Source organism: Dama dama, chromosome 17, assembly GCF_033118175.1.
Source record: "Dama dama isolate Ldn47 chromosome 17, ASM3311817v1, whole genome shotgun sequence".
Taxonomy (NCBI): Eukaryota; Metazoa; Chordata; class Mammalia; order Artiodactyla; family Cervidae; genus Dama; species Dama dama.
Genome location: NC_083697.1, coordinates 26,158,281 through 26,167,126, shown reverse-complemented (window position 1 = coordinate 26,167,126; position 8,846 = coordinate 26,158,281). Strand labels below are relative to the sequence as shown.

The 8,846-nt window shown below is 38.0% G+C and overlaps 1 protein-coding gene across 2 annotated transcripts in view; it reads left to right on the top strand.

The window, feature by feature from the left end:
* The first annotated feature begins 2 nt into the window (after window positions 1-2).
* GSTCD (glutathione S-transferase C-terminal domain containing) overlaps window positions 3-8,846 on the top strand; it is a 127,049-nt gene continuing 118,205 nt past the window's right edge. The window contains exons 1-2 of one of the 2 annotated variants that reach the window (XM_061164272.1): window positions 3-201; window positions 3,386-3,515. The gene's annotated coding sequence lies outside the window, so the exon portion shown is untranslated. The remainder of the gene's footprint in view (window positions 202-3,385; window positions 3,516-8,846) is intronic. The other variant, XM_061164271.1, reaches the window with a different exon arrangement.

The following is an 8,846-nucleotide window of genomic DNA, read 5'->3' as shown; positions in this document are numbered from 1 at the left end:
AATGACGGCCGCTGCCGCTGCTTCCTTGAAGCGCTCTTCATTGTTTCTCTCGTGGCGTCGCTGGCCCCGAGTGGCCAGCAGACGAAGACTCCCTGAAGTGGCCTTGGGAAACACGGCTCGGGCGGGGCTGGAATGCGCTGGCGGCCCCTGTCGCCTACCCACTCACGCACCCTCCCTGCCTGGCCGCGCCTCTGCGACCAGGTAAGGAGGGCGCAGTCCCCGTGACCCCGAAAAACCGCCTCTTAGCATAGGGGGAAACAGGATGGACGATGCGGGAAAGGGTGGGAAGGGTGCGAGGCTCCCGTCCCCTTCCCAGTTTTTCCAAGACCAGTGCCCGTGGCTTTCTCTAACGGTGGAATGGAGCAGCTTCCAGTTGCAGCAATCTAAGGGGTCGTTTGCCATTGGCTGCTAGGTATAGTTTGTGTAGATTTCTTGGATCGTCTTTAACTTTTTTTTTTTTTTTTTTTTGGCACTTAGTTTTCTCTCCCAGCCCTTCCTCATTGGAGAAAGCAGTTGTATGTGAATATTAGCAAACTGTTGCTCCAGTGAACTTGCTTCATTTGGGGCCATTTGCTTCTATTGCATCATCAAAGCTGTGTTTCACTTTGGTTTAGGATTAGGTGACTTTTTTTTTTTCCTTCATTCATAATGTCATGATCCCATCTTGGATATCAAGACAATGCCAACACTTAATAATGCATCTTGGCAAAAGTACTGATAGAAGAGATCGAGTACCTCTTTTTTCCTAAGCTTATCTAGAAGCAGTGTTTAAAAGGGAAAATGTAAGAGCAGGCAACAACTAGTGATATGACAATTTAAATTTTAACCATGGTCATTTAAATAGTGTGGAATAAAGTCTTTGTTATAAATACTACTGAGTAATTTGCTGTCATATTGAATAAATCAAACATCAAGCTCTATGTGACTTTTTTAACTCTCTGGTGAGTAGTATTTGTAGTTGTTCAGTCAGTAAGTCTTTACAAATGTTACACTCTTTGCAACTCCCATGGACTGCAGTACACCAGGCTTCCCTGTCCTTCACTGTCTCCTGGAGTTTGCTCAGATTTATGTCCGTTGAGACCGTGATGCTATCTAACCATGTCATGATCTGCCACATCCTTCTCCTTTGCGTTCACTGTTTCCCAGCATCAGGATCTTTTCCAGTGAGCCAGCTCTTCACATCAGGTGGCCAAAGTATTGGAGCTTCAACTTTAGCATCAGTCCTTTCAATGCATATTCAGGGTTGATTTTCCTTATGATTGACTGGTTTGATCTTGCAGTTCAAGCAACTCTCAAGAGTTTTCCAGCACCACAATTCAAAAGTATCAGTTCTTCAGCTCTCAGTCTTCGTTATGGGTCCACCTCTCAAATTCATACATGACTACTGGAAAAAACCCTAGCTTTGACTATACAGACCTTTGTCAGCCAAGTTGTGTCTCTGCTTTTTAATATGCTGTCTAGGTTTGTCATAGCTTTCTGTCCAAGTGTCTTTTAATTTCATGGCTGCAGTTATCATGTGTAGTGATTTTGGAACCCACAAAAATAAAATCTGTCATTGCTTTCTCTTTCCCCTCCAATTTGCCATGAAGTGATGGGCCCCGATGCCACTATCTTTTTTTTTTTTGAATGTTGAGTTTTAAGCCAGTTTTTTCACTCTCCTCTTTCACCCTCATCAAGAGGCTCTTTAGTTCTTGCCATTTAGTTCTTGCTCTTTAGTTTCTGCCATTAGAGTGGTATCATCTGCATATCTAAGGTTGTTGATATTTCTCTTGGCAATCTTGATTCCAGCTTGTGAGTCATCCAGCCCGGCACTATGTGCAGAGTACTCTGCATATAATTTAAATATGCAGGGTGATAATATACAACCTTGATATACTTTCCCAATTTTGAATCAGTCTGTTGTTTCCATGTCTAGTTCTAACTGTTGCTTCTTGACCTGCATAGAGATTCCTCAGAAGGCAGATAAGATGATATGGTATTCTCATCTCTTTAAGGATTTTCCACAGTTTATTGTGATTCACACAGTCAAAGGCTTTAGCATAGTCAGTGAAGCTGAAGTAGGTGTTTTTCTGGAATTCCCTTTCTTTCTCTATGATCCAACAAAAGTTGGCAATTTGATCTCTGGTTCCTCTGCCTTTTCTAAATCCAGCTTGAACATCTGGAAGTTCTCGGTTCACACACTGCTGAAGCCTAACTTGAAGGATTTTGAGCATAACTTACTAGCATGTGAAATGAGCACAACTGTATGGCAGTGTGAACATTCTTTGTCATTGTCCTTCTTGGGGATTGGAAGGAAAATTGACCTTTACCCGTCCTATGACCACTGCTGAGTTTTCCAAATTTGCTAACATGTTGAGTGCAGCAGTTTAACAGCATCATCTTTTAGGATTTGAAATAGCCTAGCTGGAATTCCATCACCGCCACTAGCTTTGTTGGTAGTATTGCATCCTAAGGTCCGCTTGATTTCACATTCCAGGATGTCTGGCTCTAGGTAGTGACCACACCATTGTGGTTCTCTGGGTCATTAAAATCTCTTTTTGTATAGTTCTTCTGCGCATTCTTGCCACCTCTTCTTAATCTCTTCTGCTTTTGTTAGGTCCTTACTACTGAAAGGATTGCCTTAAGCATATCTCATTATTCCACATTGTGTTTTTCTTTAAGATTTTTTTAATGTGGACCACTTTAATAGTGTTTATTGAATTTGTTATAATATTACTTCTGCTTTATGTTTCGGTTTTTTGGCCATGAGGCATGTGAGATCTTTGCCCCCTGACCAGGGATAGAACCTGTACCCTCTGCATTGGAAGTGAAGTTTTAACTGCTGGACTGCCAAAGAAGTACCGGAAATTATGTTTGAGTTACACCTGAAGGCAATATTTTAAGAGGTCTAACTTCAGAAATAAATCTGGAAAAATCAGTGAGATTTGAAAATTATTTTATCACTTCCTTTTTGTTTTTACCTTTCCGTTATAAGTTTGTCTGCTTTGAAAAAGCTCAAACTTGAACTTTTATAGTAGAGGGCCCATCAGGGGTTTTGGAGGGGTTGTTTTTGTTTGGTTGTTTGTTTGAACATGTGTTTGTAACTTTTCTATCACCTGTGATTTGAAATAAAAATAAATGTTGACTGTCCAATTGATCTTTCTAACCAACAATTTAGCAGACTTTGAAACTGAACAAATTCTGAAACTAGTCAACTAAAACATCTCTAGTATAGACAATTCCTTAGTGGTTTTTATCTTCAAGTTTTTTAACTAGCCTACTGAATTCTGTTATGATTAATACTTGCAAAGTAAGGATTTATACTACTCAGTTCATGATGAGCACAGATGTTAGTTACTGTGGGGATTCAGTAATTTTATTTCATGTTTACTGATGTTTCTAACAGGTTAGCATTTCATGCTGTGGTTCCTTGTTAATTGTGAGGTCAAGCTTATCTGCAAGCATTATGATTCTATGGCAACATATGATTCCCTGATTCTATGGAGAGAAGATGCCACAGTTCCCTAATGGCTAAGGTTATAGTAAGCTTTCTTACTTTTAAATATTTTTTCCCCACTTCTTGCCTGGATAAGAAAACAGCTAATTTTAATCATAGGATTTTGTCCTCTAGGTCTTAGTGATATGTGTCTCAATGTTTCACAGCGTAGTGAGCACTGAATAGGTCGGTTTTTTCTTTCTTTTAACCTTTAATATCTAAGGTAATAAGCTGCTATTTAACTCTGTAGAGGCAGACTTTTCTTTTTTTTAAAATCTATATTATTGAAAGAAAACAGTGAGATATTTGCAACCAAATACTGTTATTTTGGGGATTTCCCTGGTTGTCCAGTAGTTAAGACTCCCTGCTTCCAGTGCAGATGGTGTGAGTTCAATGCCTGGTTGGGGAACAAGGATCACACCTGCCACATGGCATGGAAAAAAAAAAAAAAAACTTGTTATTTTTATGTATAAAATACAAGCTAGGTTCTAATACTCATAATGCTGAATGTTTTGATGTAGTAGGGAATTAAAATGAGTTTAATTTTAAACTTGAATCTTTAAGAAAAGTAAGAGTTTGTCATTTTTTTCATACTTATAAATTGCTTTAAACTATTCGATATAAGCAGTTAATATTCGAGTGAACTTAAGATATCCCACTTATACTCCAGAATTTTGTGACTCCCTGGTTTTCAGCCTTAAATAACAAACTGATTTTTTTTTTTTCAATATTTGCTTTCAATCTTTTCTGTTTTTAAAAAAAAATCTTTTTATTTTATATTGGAGTATAGTTGGTTAATAGAGAAAATCTTTTCAACTCAACACAAAATCTCATTTTTCTTGAGAAGTTTGGAAATATAAAGCATAATTGAAAACTTGCCCATCAAACTTGGTGTTTTTTGATAGCATCAATGCATAAGGAATTTGGGGATAAATTACAAGTAGATAACAATAGTATTTATTTAGAGGATTACTAATGTGATAGATGTTGTTCAATTCTCACAACGTACTATATGGTAAATACTGTTGTTATTATTATCTCTTTTTATGAATGAGAAAACTAAGGCACAGAAAAAATTTATATTACTAGGTACTAAGTATCAGAACCAGGATTTAAGCCCAATCAGTCTGCACCAGAGTCTACACTCTTATTCATTACTCAGTGTATGAATATTCTACTTGCTAAGTAAATATATAGAATCTCGTTGGGTTCCTAATTCTCTTGCCTAAATATCAATAGGCATAAAAATGTTTATGCTTTATTTACAAGTTTGAGTGGATTCTAGTTATACTTTTTCCGGCTCAGCTCACAGTGGTGTGTTTCTTCATTTTAATTTATACATAGTTTGTTCTTAAAATAGATTTATTCGGAAGAGAAAGAAAGGTGTCAAGAAAAGTGAAGTTCATGTTGTACCAAGACTAATATTCTCAAAAATACTGTCATTACAGGGATTAGTGACAATCATTTATGTACATTTATTCATTTATACAGTCCTTGAACTAAAATTTGAGTACTGTTTACCACTGGAGATGTGCAGTAATAAGAGCTGTAAAGAAAAAGAAAGCAGGATAAGGGGCTAGGAAGTGTTAGGAGTGCTTTTTCAATTCAGGTAGTCAGGAGAGACTGCTCTGAGTTAATATTCAGAGACCACAGTGAAATAAAGGAGCAAACCATGTGAATATCTTGAAGAAGAATATTCTAGGCAGAAGGAATCGCAAGCACCCAATTTCTCAAGTGTGGGAGCACTACTGGCATTGCACCAGAACAGAAAGGAGAATTGGCTTTAGGGAAGTGAACAAGAGGGAGATCAGGTCAGAAAAGAAAGACAGCCAGGGTCATGTCAGACCTAGAGACCATGATAGGGAATTTGAATTTTATTAAGTGTGCTGGGGAGCCATTGAATGGTTGTGAGCAGAGACATGGTCTGATTTATGTTTTTAAAGGATCACCTTGACTCGAGTTGGAGAATTGACTGTTGCCTAGGAAATAGTTAATGGGCTTTTGAAGTAGTCCTTGAAAGAGCTAGTGATGACTTAGATGAAGGTGATATTGGTAGGTTCTCAGAAGTTAGTATTACCATGTATTTCAAAGGCATAAATAGTAAAGTAAGAGAGAAAAAAAGGAATTGAGTGATTCTTCAGAATTATGGGCCCAAGTATCTGGGTAAATGGTGTTGCTATTTTATCAAGAAGATTACTTGAGGAAAGAGGAACAGATTTAGAAAAATGTTGGAGTGCAGATGTCAAGTAGGCTACAGAAGTCAAGTTCAGGGGAAAGGTTGCGGCAGAGATAAATATCAGAGTCATCAGTGATATTTAAACCCGTAGCACTGTAAATCACCTTGGACAGTGCTGTCATAGTGTAAGTTGTAGCTCAAGGATCTTGGAATCAATTTAGTGAGCGCTAACCAGCATTAAAAACAAACAAAATACAACCCTGGAAAAAAAGAAGAAGAAAAGATTAACTGTTAGTTATATCTCCTATGGTAGGGTAGTTTTTTTGTGAGTCTTTTGTTTCAGTTTTATTTATTTCTTATTTTATGGCATGATCAAAAGTTTGAAAGCCAATAATCAAAGGTGTGAGTTTAAGATGAGAATAGGGCAAAGTGCTAAGCTACATGTCACTAAGAGGTCTGAGGAGGATCCAATAAAGGGAATTAAGAAGGAATGATCAAAAAACCTAATCCAGTGCTGAGAATTGTCAGATACTCTGTCTTTAGCATGGAGGTTTTTATCAAGAATGTACATGCTCAGTCACTTAGTGTCTCTGACTCTTTGTGACCCCGTGGACTGTAGCCCACCAGGCTCCACTGTCCATGACTAGTCCCAGGCAAGAATACTGGAGTAGGTTACTATTTCCTTCTCCAGGGGTTCTTCCAGACCCAGAGGTGGAACCCGCATCTCGATCTGCACGGGCAGGTGGATTCTTTACTTCTGAGCCTCCTGAGAAATTTGCTAAGAATAACATAGTTTCTGATGATTTTCACTCTGGTAAAATTGTGGCTGTGATAAAATTGCAATATGGTTCCACTTAGGAAGTTTATAAAGTAGTGCTATTTATATTAGAAAAATACCCATTCCTTAATGTTTTCCCATAAGATCCCTTTATAGATTCAAATAATGCTTTTGGATTGAAGTACAGTTCTTATTCATGTAGTAAAATGTACTTTAAGGATTATGAGGGCTGAAGTGATGCATAAAATTCAAGGTGCTTATTAAGCACATATTTGGTAGGCAATAAAATGTACATAATATTATTTAGAATTGCATTCTTTGTTCCTTTCGCATTTATTAAGCTCTTATCAAATTCCAGCCACAGTAATAATTCCTTACTTAAAAAATACAGTCAATTGGTTAATATTTTTGTTGCAGTTATGTACTTTTGGACTTTACTATGTAATAAATAGGGCTTTCTGGGTAACATTAGTGGTAAAGAACCCACCTGCCAATGAAGAGACATGAGAGATGCAGGTTCAATCCCTAGGTTGGGAAGATCCCCTGGAGGAGGGTATGGCAGCCCACTCTAATAATATTCTTGCCTGGAGAATCCCATGGACAAGGGAGCCTGGCGGGCTATAGTCCATAGGATGGCAAAGAGTTGGACATGACTGAAGCGACTTAGGATGCACACACATATGGAATATATAACTTATCTATTTATCTGTAATGTAATGTGTAGTTGCCATAGATCCAGACTTGAATTTTGAGCACTGAAATTTTAAACTTTTTTTCTAGCTTCCAGAGAAGTATGCTTATGTTCAATATTTATGGTGATTTTTTCTTTCTTTATATACGTATGCCCTGAGTAAACTATTGATAATAAAATGGCTTCAAATAAAATACCTATAAAACTCATTTCCCCTTTCACGTATGAAATGTTTCACTTTATCAGCACCATGATACATTCACTAGAATAAATGAATAAAAAAGATTAAGGTCCTGAAATATTAAACCTGTGACTACATTTGTTTAAAAATATCTTTGAAAATTCCCAAGTAATGAAACCAAGGCTTAAATATTTACTTTTTACCTGTTTGTGCTTCCCAGGTGACTCAGTGGTAAAGACTCCTCCTGCCAATGCAGGAGGCCTGGGTTCAGTCCCTGGGTTGGGAAGATCCCCTGGAGAAGGGAATGGCAACCCACTGCAGTATTCTGGCCTGGGAAATTTCGTGGACAGAGGAGCCTGACAGGCTACAGTCCATGGGTTCACGAAAGAGTCAGACATGACTTAGTGACTAAACAACAACCTGTTTTTATTCGCTCTGTAACATTCCCAAGCAAGGGAGGAGATGCACACTCCATCAGCTCTGTTCAGGCATCTCAAGCTTCTGGTTTTGTCTTCCGCTTTCTCACTCCCTCTAAGGGCACTGTGGCATCTGTCAAAACTGAGAAAGAGCAGATGACAGCACTTCTGTGCTGGGCAGAAGTGTAATCTGGAGTAACAAGGTCTGTACCCCAGCTCCATGCCTTGGAGACCCCAAGGGTGATTCTATAGTACCTACCTTTTAAAAGCTCATGACATAAGAGTGATAAGATGAGGAATTCTCTAGGTAGAAATGGAGAAGAAAATAGGTTTCTTTTGCTGTATGTGCAAACTTTAAACAAAAAATGTGTTCTACTTTCTTGAAAAGTTAGACATGGTACATGCCAAAAACAGATATCAAAATTTTACAGGTTTGCTAATACTTAATACTTATTTTAGAAATTATAATAAAATTTAATGTGGAGAAATTGCCCAGGGAGAGTGATTGGTTTTTTAAACCCCGAAATCATTAAGTAATATTTTTAGTCTTCAAGGGGAAAAAAAATACCAATATTTATATTTTAAAAAGTAAATTATATTGAGTCAACAGTACTTTGCATTTTCTCTTAGGCATCTCATTAATTATTAGTTATCTCCAGGGACAGATTATTGCTATTCTGTTTTGTTGACATTTAGCATTTATTAAGTGCTCACAGCAAAAAAAGTTTATGAAATGTGTAAAAGTTAAATTTCATGGTCCTTATATGCCTCAGTTCAGTTCAGTTGCTCAGTCATGCAACCCCATGGACTGCCGCACGCCAGGCCTCCCTGTCCATCACCAACTCCCAGAGTTTACTCAAATTCATGTCCATTGAGTAGGTGATGCCATCCAGACCATCTCATCCTCTGTTGTCCCCTTCTCCTCCCTCCTTCAGTCTTTCCCAGCATCAGGGTCTTTTCAAATGACTCAGCTCTTCAAATCGGGTAGCCAAAGTATTGGGGTTTCAGCTTCAATATCAGTCCTTCCAATGAACACTCAGGACTTATCTCCTTTAGGATGGACTGGTTAGATCTCCTTGCAGTCCAAGGGACTTTCAAGAGTCTTCTCCAATACCACAGTTCAACAGCA